Here is a 24732-nt window from a genome sequence, read left to right on the forward strand (position 1 = left end):
CCTGCCCTGCCTTTTCAGTACATTGTCTTGAGTTTGATTCTGCTGCTCACAGTCCCACAGAGTAACATCCCATTCCTTGTGAAGTCCCATTGAAACTCTAAGGAGTGTTGTTAGAGTGAACACAGAAGAAATCAAAAAGCTGAAAATGGCACAAATAGGAGGGGAAAATGTCCCTTGCTTATCGCAGAGATCACCTAGACAATCTGTGACCACTAACACAAGCAGGGAGAGAAGTCTCTCCTGTCATCTAAAACTAAGCTTTGGATCAGTGGACCTTGGGTAATTCTTCCTCAGGAATTCTATGAAAGACCACACAAATAATGAAAGCCCAGGAGAAGATGCAACTTCCTCTATATTTAAAACAAACAAACAAAAAAATCAACCTCACTGCTAAGCTTTAAAGCTTCTTGAGAAAAGAGCTTTCATTGATCCCTAGTCTATTACGAGAATGTCTGTTCAGCCTTAATCTTTTAAACACACCTATGCAAACAATAGAGATTTACTCCCGTAGCGCTATCCTTTGACAGAAATTCTAAGAATCTGATGACCAAACCCTGTAAGTTTAATTGGCAAAAAGAAAGAAAAATGCCTCACTTCTCTAACAGCTGAAACAAATGGTTGCATACAAACCCGAATAAAAACTAAGGGAGGTGAAATTCTAAGAAAAGTGAGGGGATAAAACGAGAGGATAAAATTTTTTTCCAAAGATGATGAATGAATGCTTTTCTGTGACCCAAAAAGTATAAAGTTAATGGGACATTCTTTTATAAAAATTCCCTTGGGAAGATAAGCAGGAAGGAGCTTCCATGCTTCTTGGTCTTAGACAACCATCAGGCTGTCTGGGACTTCAAACACCCAGCTACCAGCTCTGCAACACCATCAGTGCTGACGTGGCGCACCAATGAGCCACATTGCTTTCTGTGGTGGAGAAAACCACCTCCTTGTCTTTGTGATCACTTGTCTGCTTGTCTAGAGAACATATGGATTTCTTCTCTGGATACTCCAACAGCTGCGGTTCTACAGACAACTCTGAAAGTTGTTTCCATCACAGTATAAAACAAAACATATAACATTTATATATCTTTCTTTTGTCTTCACATAAACTCAGTTCTACTAAATCCTATCTTCTTTTGAACTCACAGATATTAGTGTAAAATCAGCAGAACTTCCAGAGACATAGGTGGAATTACACTGGCATAAAACTGGTATAAGAGCAGAATCACAGGGATGAGTTTTTCATTTAACAAAAAGCAGAAACTGTGGTGATCATCATGAATCTTAGTATTTTGGCACAGTTGCCAAGAAAGCAGTATGCTCACTCAACAGGATAACTTCCTTAAGAGATCAGAACCTGAAATCACATCCTTTTCTATGGTTTATGTGTTTCTACTTGCATTTTGTTTTAAGAATATTTAAAGTAATAACACTACAGACTCACAGAATGATTTGGGTTGGAAGGGACCTTAAAGATTTTCTAGTTCCAAGCCCCCTGCCACAGAAAACAAGCACATTTTGATTCCATTGTGTTCATCTCCAAAGCACATTGAAATGGCCAAGCTACAGAGCACCAAAAGCAAATTCTAAATTCAAAAATGGATTGTCAGTATTAAATCTGGGACTTTTTAGGTAACTTTATATAAGTCATCCCTATAGGGAAGAGAAGTAAGCAATATCTAACTTCTGTAAGATACTAAGGCATAGTGATTTGCAATATTTGAATGTGCCATGAATGTCTGGTTAGTGGTGAATCTCATAGTGAGTTTCGAACAAGAACAGTTGAAAATAGTTGTCTTTAGTTGAGAAGACTTTTTATAAACAGAAGGAAGCAATGCTTGACAAACAAGTTATTCATTTGGGAAGCTCCTCTGAGCTCCATTTAATAGGAATCCAAATTAATTTCCAAATACCATTTAGCCAGTCTTTGATGTGGTATATCACATCTTTATCAGTGTAACAACAATTAATTAAATTTCTGATGTAGGCATTACTATTGCTTTCCAGTCTGGGAACAGTGTAAAATTTTATCCTCCCTTCCCCTCCATTTTAAAGCCTTTTTTCTTTCTTTTTTGCCTAAAGACAAATTTGTATCTTCTACATTCTCTCTTTATTCATCTGTTGCAAACTTGTGGTCTCTCTAAGGAAACATCAAGTTGTGTTCCTTGGTACTTCAGATTTGATTATTGACTCTATTACATGTAGAACTGTCTCCCTCAGCTCACGTATATCAGAACATGACCAAAACATATGGTAAGAGTCTCCCACATGCCTATTTCAGATCCTGCACTCGTTATATTCTCTTGCTCCCAGGTGATGTGATCTCCCTTGTGGCTAATACCTCCCATGCAAGAACTTGAACAGGATAACTTAAAAATTGCTTCTTGCACTGCTTTTTAATTCCCCCTACCAATCTTAAACCAGCCCATTTCTAGTACACATTGCTTGCTGCTTCCATTGCTTAACTGTTTACCTGCTGCTTTGAGCTCTGGGTAGGCAAAGTAGAAATACAGTTATACTCTGGAAACAGCAGCTCTACAATGGGAAGCAACTGTGTTCTAATATAATACAGGATCTTTAAATATTTGAGACCAGTTCGCTTACTGCGAGTGTTGTCATTGGCTTCAATGCAGTTCCTCACGACTATAAGTGTTCTCCAGATTTAGAATAAATCTGTCCTCTATAGATTAGGTTTATTTTGTGCAGTAAGTAAACTAATGTGTTCAGTACAAAATTAACCAGGGGAAAAAACCCTAAAGTATACCAAAAGGACTGTTTAAAGATGATCTTTCAAAGGGGATATGGAGGAAAGCAAAACAGGGGACATGACAGACTCCAAGAGGTACAAAAGGAGACAAAAGCAGCTCCAAAATTAGGGTTGGAGCAGGTGAACATTTCTACAGTAAGGGCACTGGAGAATATCCCATTCCATGAGGTTTAATGGCCATGCCCATGAATGCTCTTATAAGCGTTGGCAGGTAATATTGACATGGAGCCAGATTAGAATGACATGCTGGCACAGACTCTCAGAGGTTAGAAAAAAGTGTAATCAGAAGTAATGAAAAAACTACATATACATATATATAATTCTATATAGAAACTATATATATAGTATAGAAAGTGAACTTTCCATAAAAAGCAAAGTAGCAAACTGGTACTATTACCTGACTGTGGTCCTCATTTATACTCTGAAAACCCGGGTTGTGAGTCACAGTCATTACCACCACAAAAAATGACATGTATGTAATTTAAAATATTTAAGCTGTTAACAATTGTTTGAATTTTGGATTATGCTTGTTGGGGTTTTCTAGATTTATAGACCACATACTATGTTCCTGCCTTGTGATCCAGTGTACATTTCAATCAGGTTCTGTGATTATACTCGTCGAATTAGAATTTGTGTTTCACAAATGTTCTTCAGCCTTTTTGTAAAATTTCTATTTTCTATAAGTAGATAAATTTATTGCAGTGTTTATAAATTTACATAAACACAGTGCAAATTCAGTCAAAGCAAATGAGTTTCAAAATTGCAAAGGAAAACTGAAACATTTTGCAGTATTCATCCCTCCTTCCTTGGGAGGCAGCCAGCTCTCAAGAGGTTACCAGCTCAACTCAGTAAAACCAAAGATGTTCAGACCAGCATTCAGCTTGCTGGGCAATTCTGTGGACAGAACCTCCTTGCCTCTGGGGGCTTAACTCATCACTGGTTTTAAGGATTTCTTATGCAGCTGCTTAATGAAAACATCCTCGTCCCTTTCTACAGCTGAGAAAGGTTTAGTACCAAGGCCTATGCTGGGTTTATTTTTAGAGCTGCTTCCTGTTCTTTCAGATTGTGCTTCTTTTTTCTGGAATCTCCAAGTTATAGAAACCTCTAGGAGCTCTGCCTTCCTGTCACTTCAGTTCTCCCTCCCCTGTTCATTTTTCCTGCTATGTGAGTCTAAGTCTCTCACTAACAGACCCGTTTCCACAAGGTGAGATATGGAGAATAATGGAGGAAAGGAGTTAAAGAAATCCTTTTTCATGGCATATGATTTATTACAAAGAGAACTCTACACTCTTCCCTTCAGCTTTGTAAGGTTGCATTGGTTCATTGGATCAGTACCAGGTGAATCTCCGGATAATGCCGCACATAAAGCCAGGGAGTTCAAATCCACAAATGGCACTACCAAAAGGGTTAGGATTTGAAATTGAAAAGGTCTTGGGGGGAGGAGGTGCACTCGTTTTTATCCACACTCCCCCCACCCCAGCTTATTGCCATAAAAGTGGAGACAGGAGGTAATTGGTCTCTATTGTTGTACTTCATTGAAGTAAGAGTTATAGCAAGAAACTGCTGTGAGACTGCAGCCTGCAATATCATGCAGGAAGGGGAGGTGTGCAGTGTGAGAGTGAATACAAGGGGAGTACATGGAAGACTTGCTTCTTTTAATAAATGTATCATTTTAAACCTGGTATATTCACGACATCTTACAAATCAGCTCTACGCCTGCCATCAAAGTCAGAGTCTTCATTAGTGTGCATTTCACCGTTGGGGTGCTTGAGGTTTACAATTTATGCATTTGCCTATTATTCATTAAAGAGGATTCATTCAAGCCCACGTGTTCTAAGGCAATTAGGTAGCAAGACATCCTAACACTCCACCTACAGAGAATCCCCCCCTCCAACTATCATCTCTCCACCTCCCCAGCTTTCTGCATTTTTAATTTAGAGCTCTGGAAACCTTCACAAAGGCTGTTTAAGAGAACCACTGCAGTGTGCCCCAGGCTGAGCACAAGTGGCCATACAGAGTAGAAGAGCATTAGCTCCCAGAGACCACATGGTGGAGTAGATGTTTACAGAATGAGCGCTGCATGGATGTACTGACATAATTTTAAAGAGTACATGACGGTTAAAGGTGTGTTTCTCCATTTTCTGTGTAAACAATGTTAAATAAGAATAAACACAAAGGGATATTTTCTCCTTCTGATGAATACATGCATTTCTCAGAGCTGGTAATAGGCGTTACAGTCACACACACCAAGGAGGACGCACATCTCCACATGACACGGGCAGACTCCCTTCTCTGATCTTCAGGATATATCTCAATTCTAGTGTTTAACTCTCCCTACACACCCCGGGTCCTCAGTAATGCCAGAAGGATTCCTGGGCATGAAGCAGAATGCTAGAAATAAAACCCCATCCTACAGATAGGAGAACCATGCCCTGGGGGTGTGTCTGGGATGCAAGACTATAAGATCCTGTCACTAGTGTAGTTCATCTCTGTAGCTAGCATAGGACTCTTCCCCCATTGCCTATTTTCCTGCACAACGCCCCGTCCAGTTTTCAGTTTTCCAAGGAACAGGGTTTCCAGAGCACCCCCTGGGAGACAAGCCACAGCTTAGCAAAGTTTTCCCATAGGAAGCGCGTATCTGGCCCTACAAGTGGGTCTCTCCGAATCAACACTCTGCAGGAGCAGGTCTTGTCTGTCATGCCCCTGGAAGGTGTTCTGGGCACTCCCACTCCCAGCGGCATGCTGAGTCACACTGACACATCCATCTTTCGCACCCAGATGCTTTAACCAAGTTCCTGAGAACACCTACAGTTCTTCCATTTTAAAGCCTGATTCATTGTCTGGCCTTTTCAAAAACAAACATATAATTGACTTAATGAGAGGAACACAAGAGACAAGTGGGTTTTTACCAACTTCTGGCTCCCCAAAAATTTCCACTGCAGGCACTGACCCTTCAGAAATTTCACATACATAGACCATAATGCAGTATTATATGAACTTTCGTGATGCAGTCCAAAAGCCAGCTGCAACTCATGGATCACAAGCTGTAAATCACTGAGAAGGAGAAATTTAACTTCACATGTGCTTAATACACTGGATTCCCACTTCTGTGAGTACTGTCAACAAGCCAAGTTCCTCTATGCACTCCTGCCCAGTCTGCCTGATGCTTCCACAAAGTGCCCTAATCCTGTCTCCTTTCCCTTCAGACAGGCAGGCCTTCTTTAAGCTATTTGTATTTCTTTGTCACTCTGCATTCCTGGAGAGGGAGGTTGGGCAGAGATACGGGAAAACTCATGACAGTGGTTCACAGCAAACAGCTAATATACACACAAGCATTTCTGGAGACACAGCTTATCTTGAATCATACTCTTGTATGATTCTGCCCCTCCTCTGACTATGCAAATAATCTGATACACAACACCTCACAATTATTACTGAATACTCCAGCTGCTGTGGAATGACATTGCCCCATATTACAACATATATTTCACATACTTCACATGGCAGATGAAGCTGGCAGTCTTGCTTAACCTACTCACCTTCACGCAAGAGGAAAAGAGTACCATGTTCTCTGTAGACTGGCACTATACGAACACTCCCAAAAAACAGTTCCACTCTTGCTGTCAGTCCCATTACACACAGAAAGCTGTAGTCAAAGAAGCCAACCTTAACATCACAAAGTTGACTGCTTAAGAGTTTAGATATGCAACAGCTGCACAGACACATACAACCTCCATTCAGCCCTGTGTCTGTCATTATTATGACACAGCCTTTAACTGCAGGAGCACAGGGTGTTTTTCCAAAGGGCTCTTGCTTTATTCTGTGCACAGGATCAACACTGTTCATTAATGAGCAGATTATTCAATATTTTGGCTTTTCTTTATTGTTCTGTATGCAACCCTAGGCTCCTGCTTACTGCATGCTACTCAAAGCCTGCTCTGAGGACAGAGCTATTCAGTTCTGCATGGTTTTTCTAAAGTACTTAACACTGCAGGAGACAACTGCTTTATAAACACGGATAGACTAATTTTCCCAACAGCACTGGTACCAGAGGGGACCACACTGTCCCCAGTTCATAAAAGAGCAATTGAGACAAAGAGTGACTTATATAAAAGACCTGCTAATTTGGGCCACCATATCTGAGAGGCCAATGACAGAATTGTTATTTAAAAGAACTTAGATTTATGTAGCGTGTTACATGTTTGGCATCTAACTTACTCTGATTTGAGCTGAAGCTGACTGAACTCAAGGCTTTTCCAAATCTGACCCCGAAGTGGCAATGTGAATGGATAAAATACTAGAAACATCTAAGTTTGTGGAATTAGGACAGAGGTTACTATAAAATGACTATTACCAAATCATAAATGGGTTTTGACTCTTTATCAATTACATCTTAATTTAGCCATTTTCCTTGGCTTTGGATCCCAATACTTCTGCATTCAACTGTGTCTGAGAACCTGCTCTAATACATGGTGGTTAGGGTTAGCACTGTACCTGATACTGCCTTTACTTTCTTGAATACGATTAAATGATTACTCCTCTACATTACAAGCTACTAGCCCATTTGCATCCAGAACATCACTTAAGCAAAGGCAGTGATGCTGCACACACATTCTCAAAAGGTCATGCCAAAACTCACCCAGTAGTCCATCTCCATCATTACAAAGGCCTTTTCCTCTTTGGCATCCTGAAGCAAAGGTTTGACTTGATACCGAATCTGTCAGGAACATATGCACTATTCTGATGAGACAGCAAACAGAAAAGCAACACAGGCCTACCAAACTGCTGGCTGAATACTAACCAGCAAGGCTTAACTGCCCAGCACCAGAGAGTATGACTGCTGGCATCCTTCTGTACCTGTGTTTGCTAACAGGTTCTAACACAGTTAGGTGTTTCTCACTGCAATACACAGAGAGAATATTGATTGTACTCCTGCATAGTCTTACTATGTCTGTAACTCGTTCAGCTTGCAAACAACTTTCTGACTACATACAGTATCCATCTATTTTGAGTTAATGGGAGAGAAGACCACTTTTATTGTCTCCACACAGTGTTACTCAACCCATACACACTCCCTACAGCAGCCTACGCTTGGCTTCATTAGTTAGCATGTACAACTACCATCAAAATTAGAGCCAGGTATATGTCCATATTGGAGTGGCCAGCCACTCAGCCACTCCAATACCAAAGTCTCTTTACCATTATGAAGTGAAACGTTTATAGTTGTATGGAAAGTCCTGAACAAAACCCCAGGTCTCATAATATTACAAAAAAATATAAAGGGAAAGCAACTCAGTGGTTTGCTTAGGGTCACATGCAACTGTTAAGAACTCTCATGCAACCTAAAGAAAAATTGCAATGCCTCAGTTCTTCTCTTGTAAAAATAATTGTATTATCAACCCTTCATGGTGTTTTGAGAGGAAACACATGAAGGATTGTGAAATGCTTTGGTGCTACAGTGATGGGGATATATTAGGCTCTACAGATGGAGATTAAGTGATCTACGTAATCACAGAAAGGTTTTCTGACAGACCCTAAATTTTGGCAAGGTTCACTTCCAACAAGATCGCTCTACTTCACACTTAACAAACACTTCTGAAATGCCTGTAAGAGCAATAAAATATCCCAGTCCATATTATGAGAGAAATTCTGAGGGTTTGGCTTGTTCTGTTATATCAATGAACACTTCCCCTTGTTTCTTCTATCCCCAGCCCCTTGCAAGTAAAGAAATTTTCCTCTCAAATGTGCCTCTATTCTCACTTTAATTTTCGAGGTCATCTGGTCCACTGGGTATATTTCATATCGCTGTCTAATTAAAGAGAGAAGATCAACCTTATTCTATTAGATTGTTTTAGTACCTGCCAGCTGACTACTCTGCAGTAGCAAAGGGACAATGCAGCCAAGTCAGTTTAAGAAAACCAGCAACAAAACCCAAACAAAAAAACAACAGAAGTCAGAATCCATTTTATGCTTGGGAAGTCCACCAGAAACTGAGCATGATGCAAATGTTCTTCACATTATCACTGCTATGACAAAATATCAAACATTTCATAGCAGAAATAATATCAGTGTCTTGTTTGTCACATAACATTTCAGAAGATGGCAGGCAAGCTATAAAGCCCTGATCTGTCTCTGATTGCAATCAACAAAAAGCCCAGATGCTTTCAGAGGGAGTTAAATCAGGCTCAGATCTTTTCCAATCACTTGTTAATTTGAGAGGCAGAGTTTTACCATCTGAGATTCACTGCATGGTATTGCCTCAGCCCAAACAACACAGAGAAGGAGGAACTGTTTGATGGCATGGTGGTCTCTGTTCCATTACCAATTTCTACTTCACATCACTTAAGCTTTATATTTTCCACCAATCCCATCAGTTAAGCACACTATATGCCCCAGAAGGCAAGCTACCTGGCTAAGATGTATTTCTCATAATACTCCATGACATCTTTTCTTACTAACTCAAAACAATGTATGAAGGGATTTGATGCCATCACATGAGATATGGGTCAGTTGTCCGATACAGATACTTGTCCGATGCAGAAGAATGGGAATGTAAAGCACTCAAACTGTAAACTGCAATGCACCAGCAGAATGTGATCTGATACCAAGCCAAGCTGAAACTACACATTTTGATTCCAGAGCACTGAAACATCTCACTGCAATGAATAATGGTACAATGAAAGATTAGTTTGAGGATCCTGATATGAATGTAAAATCTGAACAATTTAAACCATCAGGGATTTGGAGCACTTTATTTTTTTTTTTTTGTTATTATCCCTCAAAAATGGGCATTTGGTGGTAGAAAAGCAGGTTTTATCTACTAGTTAATAGAAAATTTCATTATTATACCCTTTTTTTGTGATGTATAGAAGAATGCAACAATGACTGAAGACATATAACAGTTGAAGGAAGGAGTGAGGTAGGAACACCATTGTAAACTAAATTTTCAGGTAACTAGACTAGGGAAGAGTTCAGGTGGAAGCTGATCTTAACATCCCCCTTATCCTACTCCATACATTTAGCTTACTTAATCAAAAAAGCAGCTGTTACCTAAATATTAATGAATGAAAGATTTCTTGTCAGGCCAATTACTTGAATTAAACCTGTGATGCAAAACTGATCTTATTTTCTTATATAATGGTTTGAGACATCATTCCATGTGAAATTATGACATGCCACTTCACTTGGCTTTACACATCTCATCCTTAGATACCTCCCTCTCAAACTTAACTATAGACTGTTAAGAGCTCATATTTGTCAAAGCAAGACTACAACCTTCAGTGTAATTGTATCTCCCTTATTCTGGTGAACCCTCCTTCCAATCAGCCAGAAATTACTATGAATATTAAATCAGTAAGATACTTGGGTACATTAAATCATGTAAGAAAATTGAAACAAAAGAGCTTAACCATATAGTGGTTCACTGGCAACCTTGTCCATTGTCATTCAAAAAGTAAAGTGAATAGGTAGAGCAAAAGGCCAATATTGCTTTAGCCAATTTTTATGGGGAAAATTATATTTACTCCAGTAGCACCTGTAAGAAATTCTTATACCTGACACTGTCGGCATCATAAATGCAAGAGTCAGTCTATGTAATCCTCTGTTGAGATGGTGAATGTTATACCTGTTCTCTTAAGCACATTACATGTGAAATGAAAGATACCATGGCAGCGGAAGGAAACTCAGTGCAAGATCATCTCATGGTTAAAAGTGCAAATGCTCCCACGCTTGTGCTTGCTGCAGCACTCAATACCTTTTGCTTTTCCATGCTTTTCCAAAGTGTTGTCAGAATTCCATTTCCTCACCACACGTCTGCTAAAACAACAGAAGTGCTACTTTTCAGTCTGCCTTCTTAAGAAAAAAAGACTTGAATAACCATACTGATCACACAACAGTGTGGGTTCGCCTGTCTGTTCTTCTCTATCTGTTCCCCACACTTAACTTCTAAACCCACCAGCCAATTTTTATTCAATTTCACAGAAAAGGAAAAAAAATGGTAAACAGATTTACATGTACATATAAAACCCTTGTGCATGTGTGCATAAGCAGGAAAAGTCAGGCTCAGGGAGGGAGTTGCACTTAAAGCTCTTTAGTAAATCCAGCAAGGCCTGATGAAACAATTCACCCGCAGAACATAGAGGTGGGAGGAGGATGTTGACAGTGTCCTCTAGACACACAGGGAGACTGAGAACTAGGGAGCCTGGAGCAAAGAGAACATTTCAGAACCTGTTTAATGCCTTAGGAAAGTTAGAAGCAAAGATTCATTCCCCATTCAATCATTGGGGCTGTAACAATTCTCTTCATACACTGCTGCCTTCCGTATTGTCAAAAATAAGCCAGCTCTATCAAACGTTGCTGTCTCCTTAACAAATATGACCTTTGAAAATCTCAGTTAAAATTTGGAATGGGTGAACAGATTTTGGAAAAATAAGAACAGTTCAATAACTTTCTAGAGAAAGACACAGAAATAGCTTCTAAAGAAGTCACACTGAACTAAGTCTCTTTATGACCTTGCAAAGTCTTATTTGAATTTTATATTTTCCCCTCCTTTATTTCTCATAAATTCATCCTCTGCCCATAGCCAAGCTGACATGAGACTAAAACTCAAAATACTCATCTGAGATGGGGCTCCGTTTCTACACCTTTTACTTGACAGACAGTGCAGTGATCTTGCAGTTATTACAAAGTAATTAGGGAGGTGGCTTGCTTCTGTCACAGATTCTTGAGACACTCATTCGAGTTGTAAATGGACAAACACAGAAAGTTCATCTTCCCAGCTGATCTGCCCATTAGCTTGCTGTTTCCCACAGTAGGAAATCCAATGATCAACTGAGTAGATTCTTGCTCACTGGTTTAGCACCTGCAGTGCCTCCCATGGTAAGTCTGTTTCAAAGCATTACTGACAAAACCAAGTAACACTAGTTCAGACTACACTCCTAAGCCTCTAAAACCACTGCTTCTGGTAGCACAAAGCAAAGTGCCAGACCTTGTTTTGTCAACCTATGTCACAACAATCTTCCTGATGGGGTTCAGGAATCTTCAGCAATACTTCAATATTTGGCAGGCGAGACAGAAAACTATTTATCAGTCCTGATACCTGGTTTATTCAAGCTAAGACTAGGATCTGAGTGGTGTGGCTTCCACTGTGGACTGATTTAGTCCTTTGATTTTGGTAGTTAGTGCTCCCACCTTCAAATATTTCAGAACATGGTTTCTGAACAGCGGCTTGACCTGAATACCTGCCAAGAACATTGTGGCATCCCTATGTGAAACAGGGCAGAATTAATAAAACAAACTTTGACAGTAGTGAAATACATCCCCCAACCATGCATGTGCTTGAAAGTGAAGATGGAGGTAAACAAATTTGGGGCTTACAAAATTAAGTGGCTCACCTGTAATGGAACCACATGGAAGGAATAGTTTCAAGGCCAGGAAAAGAGGAGATGAAAATGATTTTTTCCACTTTAAAAGAAAATTTATTGAAGCCTGGAAGACAGGAACAGAAGCAAAGCAAAACCAAAACAAAACAGCCCAGAAAAGCTCAGAAAATCCAATCTCTCCCATCAGCCTCTGGAAAATGGATAACCTATGCGTGGTGTGATTGAATTTCTCTGTTTCATCACCCTAGTGGTAGCATCTTGTATGAAACTCTGGTTTATGAATTGAGTTTTGAGAGGGACCTGAGAGAGCAGGAGTTATACCAATCTAATCAGGATGTGACAAACACATGCATCAAAATGTTGCATTGTCAAGATCCAGAAGCCACCTAATTCCAGAAAGATTTTAAAGCTGAGAAAGCAGTTTTGGCAACAGGATTAGAAATGATGAGAAGAACGATGGAAATCCAGGTGGGGGAAGATAACATGATTTTTTTCAAAACATCCTTTCAAAAATTAGGCAATGATCCTACATGGCTTTTAACTTCTTTTACAAACCTATTTTTTGTTCAAATGAAGGACATAGATGCCTTCTTCCATTTATTCCATCTATTTCCTGAGCTTATGATACTGGAATGAAAGATACAGGAACCCAGATTAATAACATCATAGTAAACCCCATAAAACCCATAGGATAAAACACACCAAAACATTCTGAGCAAAATGTCCCAAAGCACATTAAATACAAAACCAACATGCTAATGTCATTGCCACACAGGAAAGTAAGATTCATAAGATTGCTTTGTAATGGCTCTTAAATAAAAGCAGTGCACAGAAATAGTCCATGATTATCAATAACAGGAGACCAAATCAGAAAGCATGAGCATTTAAGAGAGATGACATCAAATGCTTTCTTCAAAAGAAAAAGAACATCACAATCACTTTTTATTTCCTGGGTCTCAGTTTGCGTTTCCTATCTAAATACTGAAGATAACTTCACAGGATAAGTACAGATTAGCAAAATGTTCAAGGTGATTGAATGGATTAGTATTATTGTTTAGCACAATGTAAGGTGATACAAAAATCCACAGAAAAGAAAGATCTGATATCTGGACAGCCACTTGAAATTATGCAGCTCACACGCTGAAGTTTTAGGGTTTTTCTGTAACATCATTAAGTGTCACAGTAGATGCCTGAAAACAATTCCAACTAAAGAGTTAGATTTAGAGCTGGGGATCTTGAGTAACAGGTGGAACAAAAATTCCTAAGTAAACTGCTATCTTGTTTGACACACAAATAGAAAATCCATATCTTAGTGCCAGAGGCAAAAAGAACCATGTTTTAACAAACCACACATAACCAAAAACCTGAAGAAACATTTGCCGGGGGGGGAGGCAGAAAAAATAATTTACATGCATCTAGAAAAGTCCAAATTAAGAGGAATTAATCCTGCACTAAATCCCAGCCAGGTAGAAAGTGTAAATGCATGGCATCCTCACTATCCTGGCTATTATAATCATGTCGAGCTCTGTTTTCCCTACCCTCATAGAGATCCATGCTTTAGTTACAGGTTTACTGATGTGTTATGTTCCCTTTAGGTTATAAGAATGCAATACCTTATCAGACAGCCTGTTTCATGCCATGACATGGCTATTTGGGCTAATTCTAGGCATCCAACACCAACAGACTGAAGCTTGGGTTAAACTATGAACAATTCCAAGTAACCTGGAATTAGGGATGGGGATTTTGCATTCAGACATTACTAATCTACAGTTTTCTTGGTTTCCAGAACCAGAGACTTTGTATTTAAAGAGCTAAATCAAATCCCCTAAAATTCAGACATCTACAGTTTGCTTTTCACTGGAGTTCTTGGAGCAAACATTAATGAACAACATTAATGAAATGTCCTCCAGTGCTTCAGTGAGGCAGGTGCGTAGTATTAGTCTCACTTTGCAACTAAGACGACAAAGAAACAGAGGGGGATTGAGTGAATCACCCAAGATCATTCTGGACTTGCCTGGCAGAGCCCGAAACAGAAATCAGGACTCTGCAGAAAGCAAATAAATCACCTTCCTCCCTGGAAGAAGCAGCAAAATATTTGGTTAATTTTAACTGCATGCATCCTTCCAGGGTTCTGGGTTACAGCCAGGAAAGGAAACATCACTGTTCTGAGTGAGTTAAATCCTGCAGAAAGTCCAGGCAGACCTTTAGCCGTAAGTAATGTGTGCAAAACTCACATATCCTCACAAGAATTTTATTTGAATGTGTAAGATCCAAGATACTGCTATAAGGATTTGAGATATCTCAGTAAGCCTTATTTGTCTGAAGAGAAACCTAGTTCCAAATTTACTTATGTTTTCTCATGGGTTTTCGAGGCAAGAATAAACAGCAAATGACATTCAGCAAGTGGACACAAGATAGCTAAATATGCCAGGTTTATCTTCAGATATGAAAAAGCAACTTGCCCTAGACTGGGACAGGCAACTGCAGCCAAGCTAAAAACAAATTAGTGTTGATACTGTTCCTAGTGCAGCAGGAAAGCTTAACTGGTGTTCATGATAGGGAATGAATAAACCCAAAGAAACATGCTTGACCAAAGCACTACAGACACCTCCCCACTCCCAAGAATGCAATATTTGAGCTTAACTGGAAAACTCACAGTATAATATTTGGACTAAAAAGGCTGTTTGCCTTTTACTTCTCTTGACAGTTTTGACAAGATGACTATCAGATGGAAATTCAGAGATAGATGTAAAGCAGAAAAAGGCCAATTACCAACTTTTTTCTCCTTCAGAAATACTTGAAACTGCTTTCCAGTAATGAACACTACACAAGCATATCATTGAAAACTGAAAGGTGGCTTACCTGAGGCAACCAGCACAATAATTGGGACAATTCTCAAACAAAACAAGTCTCTCTCCAAATCTGTATTCATAGTTCTTTTGACCTCCCCTCGCCCCTCTTTGAATTCTACATCAGGACTTAAATTTGCCAGCACTGGTATTCTCCATGTTGGCACAAAACATGCTCTGGAGCCATCTCTGTGGCTGTACTGCTCAACAAACTAGGATCATTAACCTGGCTCACAGTTTGCCCAAACTGAAAAAAAAGGCATTTTAAAACCCCAAAGCATTACTGCAAACAGGAGGCATTTGGCTTTTGTTTATCCTCTGTTGCAAGAAAGAGATATTTTGAGACAAATTCTGACATTACAAAATCTCTTTAGCCCTGTTTGTTTCTTTCTCCACTGTGCCATGCTGCTTGCTCCAATATGTGAGCAGATGACAAGAACTTGTGAAGAGAAACTTTTAAACTTAACAGATTGAAGGGAATACTACACAGAGTAGTATCCAGCTCTGGACAAAATGGAATATACACATTAAGTAAGACTAGACAGTCATGAACAAAGGTCAGGGGAAGAGGAATGATGCAAAAGCACTATGACAAATGTCAGCAAATGTGTCAGGTTCACAATTCAAGGGGACACGTGGTGATGGGAAAGATGTATAAAAGCAAATAGTTAGTTATAAGGATAAGAAACTAAGGAGACTAAAAGATAAGGGAGTGATGAAAAGCAAGGTGAGAATAAAGAGGATAAAAGTGGAAGTGAAGAGGAGCTGAGCATACAACATGCCTGGTCACAAAAAACAGAGAGTGCGTAGCCAGAAGACAGAGACATCTCAAGTGGCCAGCGGTTACCGTGTCACTTTTTAAGATGTATGGAGAATGGGAGCAATCACAAAGTTTGTCTTCTGGACCTATTTCTAGAGTGTCATCCAAACTCAGGCCGCAAATGTAGCTGTTTCCATCACAACACATATAGGATTCCCATGTTACAAATGGGTAAAGTTGTGCTTGGAAATATCTCAAAATTGAAAGATGGAAGGAGAAAACCACAGAGAAAGTAAAAACACCAATCCAACAACAAACCAACACCAAAACCCAAGATACTTAACATGTTACTGAGACCAGTGTATCAACACGAGCATATGGCACTAGCTTGTCACAAACAAGATACTTAACTAAATAGACTGTTAGTTTAGTCTTCTGTAGCAATTCTCATGTTCTTAGAAAACACTTCAATGATAATGAGTAATCAGACTGACCATTCATGTACGGTTACTGAGTCAGAGCTAGAGTCTAGTTAATGATAGCAACATCTGGCACTATTATACTTCTTTAAAAGAATAAATAATACAAACAAATATCCAGTGGGCCACAGTCAATGTAAATTGGCACAACTCTGTTGATAACTGTGTGCATGGATATCTGTAAATCTGTGGCAGCTGGACAGCAGGTCTTCTGACTCATGTTAAACAGCTTAGGAAAGGCAAGAGATGTCTCACTCTAACACCAGCCCCCTCAACTCCTGCAGGTTAACAGGGTCAGAGAAATCTGTCGATATGTCAGACTAGCCCACCTATTGTAGATGATGGAGATCACTTCCTGAGAATGCCCCACTGATCACAGGGAGCTCTAAGTCACTGGTCTAGAGTAGATAACTAACTTTTAGATGGGCAAAAGCTAAACAAAATTAATCCAACTTGTATTATTCAGAAAGGTATTTAAAGTGTAAGTGGTGTTATACCTACTAAGCAAAGTCCAGAATCCACAGAGCAAGATCTGGCAGCATGAAGATAGTAGTCCCCTAATTGGGCACACAGAGTCCTTCAGGCTTTTCAAAATATTGAAACCCCAAGGGAAACTTTGTCCTCAAGCAGTTTCAAATCAAGTTTAACAACCCAAAGCAGTGCACAGGGGTTTTTTTTTCACTGAGTTTTCCGAATGGAGCATCCAAACCTTTGAAATTTTCTCATGGCTCATTTGTAGGCATCTCACTGCATCCCACTAAGAGTGGATGAGAGGGATAATTGAAAATGGGACACGTGGGCATCAAAACAAGCAAAATGACCCCCTCCTTTCTCTTTTCTTCTGGTTCACACTTCTAAATGAAATCCCAGGCTGTCTTCCAACTGCTACTCAGAGCTGTCACGGAGAAGGAACACGCAGAGAACACTTAAACAACTGACTGACCTATTTCCATCCTTGTCAGTGCTGCTGCATCTAAACTCTTCATTCTGAATTCTACGCACATATATGCACACGTGCACAGCAATTTTCCTGTATACTCCCAGGAGGAGCTATTTCCAAAGTCTAACCTCAGCTCCTAAAGGAGCTCTCTGTTGCCTCCCAAACAGCTGTTAACCCTGTGGCCTAAGTGCCCTCCTTAATTAGGTTAACTTTTGAGAGCCTACACTTTGGGAGAGACAAGAAGAGCTTTGGCTCACTGACTTGTCTTCTCTTGTATCAGTTCTGTTCTCCATTGGATACTGCTCTATATTCAAGGAATTTGTATACAAGGATACTTTCATCCCTCTTAAAAATACAAACACAAAATGTGCCGCTGCATAGTGAATAAATCTAAAAGCACATTAATAGCTGCAAAGTTCCGGCAACTGAATTCATGTGCAGAGCAAAAGACCACCAAAAAAGCATCCAAGCTGCTACTCCCTTCTCACAGCACTCAGATGAATGAGCCTCAAGAATGGCAAAAGGTGTCCAAAAAACCCCCACCAACCTTTGTTACCCTACAAGACTTCTGTGCTACTCTATGTTGCTTCCCAGGAAGTAGCAGTCACTGTCTCGCTCATCTTGGCTGAACTTCAAAGATACAGGAAAATTAATTGGAAGAAATGAGACTTCCAAAGAAAAACTTTGTGTGAAAAGACCTTCAACAAAAGATTTTAATGACATCTCTAATCCAAGGAGCTGCAATACAAAGTGGCAGCAGCATTCTTGATATTGTAGTGGAAGTAATAAAGCTTAGGAGGAAACTTTTCTCAGTTGCTGTTCCTCCTAAATGTGTCCTCCTTATGCTTCCCACCCCTCTTTCAATTAAAAGGCTTATAAAATAAGAAATGGAGAAAAATGTTAATGAAGGCAATATGGAACATTAAAAAAAAGATTATTTTTGAATATGGTGACATTATCTTTTATTGGCCCCTGAAAAAGGATAAAGTAAATGTTTTTTCATTATTATTTCTTGTTATAACAGTGTTCTGACACCAGTGGGTATAATTATTGCATCTGCAATTTTGTACCAGTCTCTCAATAACTTTTCTATTTCTGCTTAATGTGTTTTTGTGTAGAAGGAAGCCCTGGTCAGCAGGGTGCCAAGCGCTGCAAAACAGAGCACTTTCCTGCAGGAGATTTTTAGAAAGCCATGCAGAAGAACCAGAAGACTAGACTCTGAGGAGCCCTGAAAATTGTTACGATTTTCAGAATATTCACATACTTTAAAAGCCATGGGAAACCCTAATTCACTTTGTCTGACTTTTTTAAACAACAGACCATTTCATGACACCAAGCTTCTACAGACGTATCTATAAGGGATGAAAAAATCTGGTCTTAATCTGCAGGCCTCATGAGATTACAATCTGCTACTTGTCTTGGTAGCTTGTTTCCCCAGTTGAAACATTTACTATCCTATAAAAAACATTTACTTTCCTATTCAAAATGTTTACTTTCCTATTTGAAAGTTTCACTCTCCAAATATTTTTATCATATTCTCTTTGGCTAATGTTTTCAGCACTTGCCTTGTCCTTCTGACTGAATGTATGCATGATGGTGCTATCAGCTTCCTACATGAAATGGAACTATCTCCTTTATTTTGCACTACAAGATATGTTTTCTAGACCCCAGTTCTTTGCCTCTTTTTTCCACACTCCCATTTTAAGCCTCCCAAAGCAGAGTCAGTGCAACACGGTGCATTAGCTATGTGAGAGGACAGAATTAGCCCAGTGATCTCACATTCAGTATGTCCAGTGGCTGGTAGACATCAGGTCCTTGCCTGCCAGTTATAAAGTAGCTAATTCTTAATTTCTTGTTAGCAGGTTCTGCCCCATGACATGTTGCTGGAATCAATGGGAATTAGGCACAGATTACCTTTAAAAATATGTCCCAGCGTAGCTGCAGTGTAGGTACTCAAATTAAAGCAAGTGTCATTGGTTGAAATGTAATTTAAGTGTCAATATCAGTATAAGAATTTGCACTAAGTCCTCTCACAGGACTACACCTAGGCTCGCAATTCAATTAGGTATTACAGCACCAAAGCCAGACCTCTGCTCCTGATCTGTGGGCAGAGGACTCAGTATTTTAAAGAGACAAAAAAGCAGATGACAGCACTTCCTTCCTCTTCAGGTCTGTGTACAAAAGACCTATTCTCCTTTACAACTCCTAACTCCTATACAAAGTTAGTTTGAGAAATCTGCCTTTTACCAGAAAGCCTTTTGCTGTTTTCTTGTGGTTTGTTATTTGGGGGGGGTGGGGGGTGTGTGTGTGTTTTGGTTTGGGGTTTTTTTTTTGGGGGGGGGGGAGAAGGGAGGGAGGTGTTTGGGGTTTTTTAATTTTATTGGGGAAGGGTCTTTTGGTTTTTGTTTTCTTTTTTTATTTGTGGGATTTGTCTATTTTTATTTTTGTTTGGGTTTTTTGTGGGGTTTTTTGGGGGGGGGGTTTGTTTTTTTTTTTTTAAATTCATGACCCATAAGACCAAAAAGTCCAATAGACAGAGGGAAACATTTCAAACTATCTAGCTGTTCTTGGGAGAAGTTTAACAGTCTCAAGAGAAAAAAAGAAAGAGACAGTACAGCAAGGCAGAATTCTGTCCTGCAGTTGAACACTCTCCTCCAAATTCCATTCCTCATATGCTGTCTGTCCTGAGATGCCCCATCATGTCACATGTCCCAGCACTGATGCATCTATGCCTGCAGACAATCCCTTGGGAAATTTTACTTGCCACTGATTTAGGCCCGCTTGTCTTTTTGGACTCATTTGTGATGTTTCTTCTTTACCTATTAAGCTTACACAATACCAAACCATAAACCCCTCCACACTGGACAGTTGAAAGAAAAAGCCTCTGGCTTCTTGCAAAAGAAAACTATTTGAAATTAATACATTTTAAAGCCATAAAGAGGCTACTGTGATATTTGCTGATCTACTATTCACACCAAAAGATATTTAAGGCTTTGAAGCCATTCCCATTCACAAATAAACAAAATTAAAAAAAAAAATCAACAAAACAAACAAACCCCCAAACAGATCTTTTAGGAAAATATTTTGATTTCAAAATAGACCATCAGGGAAAATACACCACAGGCTTTAACCATCCCCTCAATGACTTGAATCTTCATTTATTTAAACATAAGTGTGAAGAGATTCTGCTCTTTAATTCCCTCCCCTATTAATCTGAAAAGTAACCTTCATGTTACTCCATGTTAGTACATTCCTTATGTATTCAGATCATGGACTGATAAATCCCCACATATGGTCTCAGATCATGTCATTCCTTCCTTTGCCTGCTGCCTGTTAATCTAAAATAATAAGCTTTAAGACTCTCTTGCCACACAGCAATTTTTCTAATGCTCTTCTCCTTCTTGTAGTTCTTCAGAATAGGTCAATACTGTGCCAAACAACTGTTTATGCATCTATGGACTGAGCTTGTCTGACTGGCTTTTGAAACATTGAATTTTTTAATATTCCAGGTAACAAGTAATAATTTGAGACAGATCCAAGATACAAAGAGCACAACCAAGTGATGCCATGAGCTCAAAAACCCAGGGTTCTTAGAAACAGAATATTTATCTAGACCTTTTCAGATCAGAATCAGAAATGAGTCTGAGATAGATTCATTGTTCAGAATATTCTGGTTGGCTGGATCAAGAATGCTGCGGTTGTCTCCTCCTCCACCTTCAAGATGAAAAAGGACTTGGCTGAGTTCTTCTAAGGTAGCAATCATTTGACTTCCATGGGAATTTATGAATCCTCGGATGTGTTGTTACTGTTAACATGAGCTGACAGTTAAATGCATTTCATTAACAGAAACTAGAATGAGAATGACAAGACTTTAGCAGATCAGATCTGTAATTGAAAAGGTGACCACTGTAAGGAATAAGAACTGTCTGCTAGGATTGCGCTTGCCTCTCACCCATACCAATAACAGCATATCTCCTGGATGTGACCTGTCTTTCTTTTACACTAGTTAGCAAAGCATCAGCAAGATGGAGATGTCAAGAACAAATCTATGCCAGCATCAGTTCCTTCTTGCATGTCAACAGCAGGAGTAAAAAGTAAACCCTACTGGAAGAATTAAAAACAAAAAAGATTTTAACAGCTGAAAATGTACAGAAGATTAGCAAAGGCAAAGTGGAAAGTAAAGGAGATAGACTGGCAGTTTGTCAATTGATTCTTTTCAGTCTTGGAAGAGCAGACAGAAGATCTATCCAAGGACAACTGCTGTGGTACAAATCTTGCTGGGAGTGCTTGCATGGAATAGATATTCTCACTGTGTAGCTTCCTCACTAGCAAGCACTGCCAAAAGAATGACTGGGCCTTGAACATCTGTGGATTTCCAAAATCTACTGAACAAACCTACCTCCAGATGCACAAAATGACAATGTAATCCAGATGTAAAACAATAGGTAGAACCATAATATTGCTCAGCTGCAACACAACAACGAAAATCCTAATGCTAGAATTTAAATGATGCTTGAACTGGGAGCTGAGTAGAGCTCCACAGTTCCGCCCAAAGAGTAAAGAACAGGCGAACAGAGGAACATCTAAAAGTAATCCATTCTGAAGAAACACACCTTTTGGGTCAACCTTCCTTTGAAAAAGCATTTTGTCACTGAAAGCTCTTTCCCAAATTTAGAGTAGTCTTACTACCAGCTGATATATGAAGATTATTCAGCCTGATTGTATAGTTAGCTATTGTGTTTCCTGCCATCAACTGGGGGGTCTGAGGATGTGGTGGTGCAAAACAACCTATAAAAAAAGGAAAAAAACCCTATCTCTATTCATCCTATTATATTTAGTACTCTTTCTTCTTCTGCCATAAGAGCTTGCTTGATTGCTATGTCCACTTGCTGTGCCCCATTCTTTTAGCTCTGAAAGCACTTTGGGAAAGTGAGGATCATTTATGATGTACTTGTACAGCACCTAGCAGAACAAGATTGGCTTCTGGTCAACACTGCAGTGTCAATGCATTATCAATCATCTAACATTCAGGTTCTCTTTCTAACCTATTTCAACTCAAATTAATATACAAAATTTATTATTAATAATAATTAAAAAATAATTGACCAGCCTGAGAGGCTGTGGTTTCTGTGACACCCTTCTTTCAGTTCTTGAAATTCCCACAGATACCACCTTACCATAACCCCTTCCATAATGCAGCTCACTCACTGCTTTGCACAGGATCAGATCACAGCTCATCCCACTCTATGAATAGACACTGGTCTTTTTTAAAAGAAAACCCCATTCTCTCACCCAGCTGTTACTTGGAGAATCAAATGCAAGGCCCTTGCCTCCCTTTCCTCCCCTGGGCATGGTGCAGAGGCACCATAGAGGGGTTCAGGATTTTCCTAGATCCAACAGAGCTGGCAGATTCCCAGGATAACTGCTGCATTAGCCTCAGGGTGTTGGAAAGCTCCAGCTCTTTTGCTAGCATTTGGATGTTTGAATGGCAGTGATGAAAAGGAGGGGGTAGCTAAACCCACTCCTCACCACCACAATAGCATTCCAGTGTTATTAGAAATCCAGCTGTTCTCTGCAAACAGGCAGGATTTACTGTTCATATTTTGGTTAAAGAGACAGATGAAATTTCCCTTCCCAATCCATTATCATTGTATAATCTATACAATTCATCAGCTCAATGGCCGTGTCAGTAAAGAAAAGAGAAAGGGATCATTAACATTCAGAGCACATGCACCACACAAGGCAGCAGGTTTATGATCTGCGCAACCTGAAATAAGCACTTCTTTTCCCTGGGGACCTGGGTTAACACGGAGTAGCTGCACAGTAAGTCGCATATACTTTCCTGTCTGGGAGGGGAAGAGGCAGAATACCTGTCCCATTCACACTGACAGAGTCAGCTAATGTTTCTGTGGCTCGACACTGTGTGTCCAGAAATGTCACATCCCTTTCCTGATCCAACTCCTCCATGTTGGCAGAGCACTCTTCCTCCAGCTCTTAGGCACCAACCAGCCAAAGCCATCAGCTGTCAATCAACTGTCATGTCTACCTCCTCCCAGACTGCCCTGACATCCCACCTCTTCCTGGTGCCAGGGGCAGCAGAGAAGTAATCTGCTATGAGATTAATTGCTCTCTCTGCCATGTCAGCACAGCTATGATGGCTTCCGTATTTATAGGGAGTGGAGAGAGAAAAGGATTTTGTGGACAGTTTTTCAGTGTGTGTATGTAATGGGGTATAGCAGTTCCATGGAAACAGCTCATTTCCAGCCTCTGACACTATAAAGCCCCTGTTTTCCTGAATGGACATGCCGAGTCACCCAACTCGTTACCAAGAAATATAAATAATCATTTACTGCTATTAGCAAATAATAATCCTAAGAAAGAAATCATATAGGCAAGGTTGCATTTGAACACACCAACAATCCACCCAAGAAATCACTAGTTACCCTTTGTCTTTCATTTCCAAGATCTCCAAAGTAACTACACAACAGTCACTTAAATCTCAGGCTCTGACTTCAAAATTGCTTTAAGCCCATCGACACCCAAGCTGCCACTAAAAAGGGATCCCTCTCTGCTCATTCCTCCCTCCTGTCTCGGTCCCATTTTTCTGGCTGCACAGGGAGCCATGTGAGAACTTTTTTGTCAGGCTGTTTTCCCGCAGGATTGGTCCTTTTCTGGCTGACAGCACTGCCACACAAGCACTAGTCCTGGCAAAAAGGAGATGGCAGGGATGCACAGCCAGAAGGGAAACCAGAACTGAACTGCCCCTTTGGGTACCAGCATGCACTTTCTTTAGCTTAAAGCAGCTGTGAAACAGCAGTCTCCAATCTCTCCCTGTTTCAGCAGAAAAGGCTTGTGTACTAGTAGCTAAATAGTTTCCCTTACAGCCACAACCAAAATTTTCAGCTGAGCACCAGGACTAGTTTTCAAGAGCTCCTCACCTTGCAAGCTCCTGAAACTCAACACTTAGCCATATTTCTGTTGGGAGACTTCACCTATGAGAATTAGCCCAAGAAAAACAGTATTTTCTCCAAACAGAGAAGAGGAAACATCACAACTCTGAGCCACTTAGAGGTTCTTTACTACAAAGAGCGAAAACAAGGTTCTTCTAAGTCACAAAGACATTACAGTGCCCAGGAGCCAACATGGTGACCAAGAAATGTGAGTGGGAACTTCAGGCAGGTGTCTGCCTTGACACTCCCCAGAAGCGATGTACATCCTCAGATTATTTAATGTTGTTTTATTAATGCAATATTGTTTTAAGTAATGGATGTTTATTATTTAGATTTGTCTCAGGATTGTTTTCAATGTTGCATGACACTGCCCTTAGGACTAATATTATAAATTATACAGCAAGCTGCCATCATTTTAAGTGCTGCAATTAAAAAAAGAAAAAAGAAAATAGAAATAAAAGAACAGCTGTCACCCAGGAAAAGAAAACAAAAAAAAACCCCAAACCTAAAAAAACATTGCCTTAGGCTGCTGTTGTTTTCCTAATAACTTGGATGGGATTTCCCCCTCCCCACCCACATAGTCGCAGCTGGAACAGGAAGACAGGACTTTTCC

At 39.8% G+C, this 24732-nt stretch overlaps 1 protein-coding gene across 4 annotated transcripts in view; it reads right to left on the reverse strand.

The window, feature by feature from the left end:
* The window catches only part of AGBL4 (ATP/GTP binding protein like 4), a 956884-nt gene that overhangs the window by 176823 nt on the left and 755329 nt on the right, over positions 1-24732 (reverse strand). The window lies entirely within an intron of this gene.

The sequence above is a fragment of the Strigops habroptila genome, chromosome 8 (genome assembly GCF_004027225.2).
Source record: "Strigops habroptila isolate Jane chromosome 8, bStrHab1.2.pri, whole genome shotgun sequence".
In the NCBI taxonomy this organism is placed as follows: domain Eukaryota; kingdom Metazoa; phylum Chordata; class Aves; order Psittaciformes; family Psittacidae; genus Strigops; species Strigops habroptila.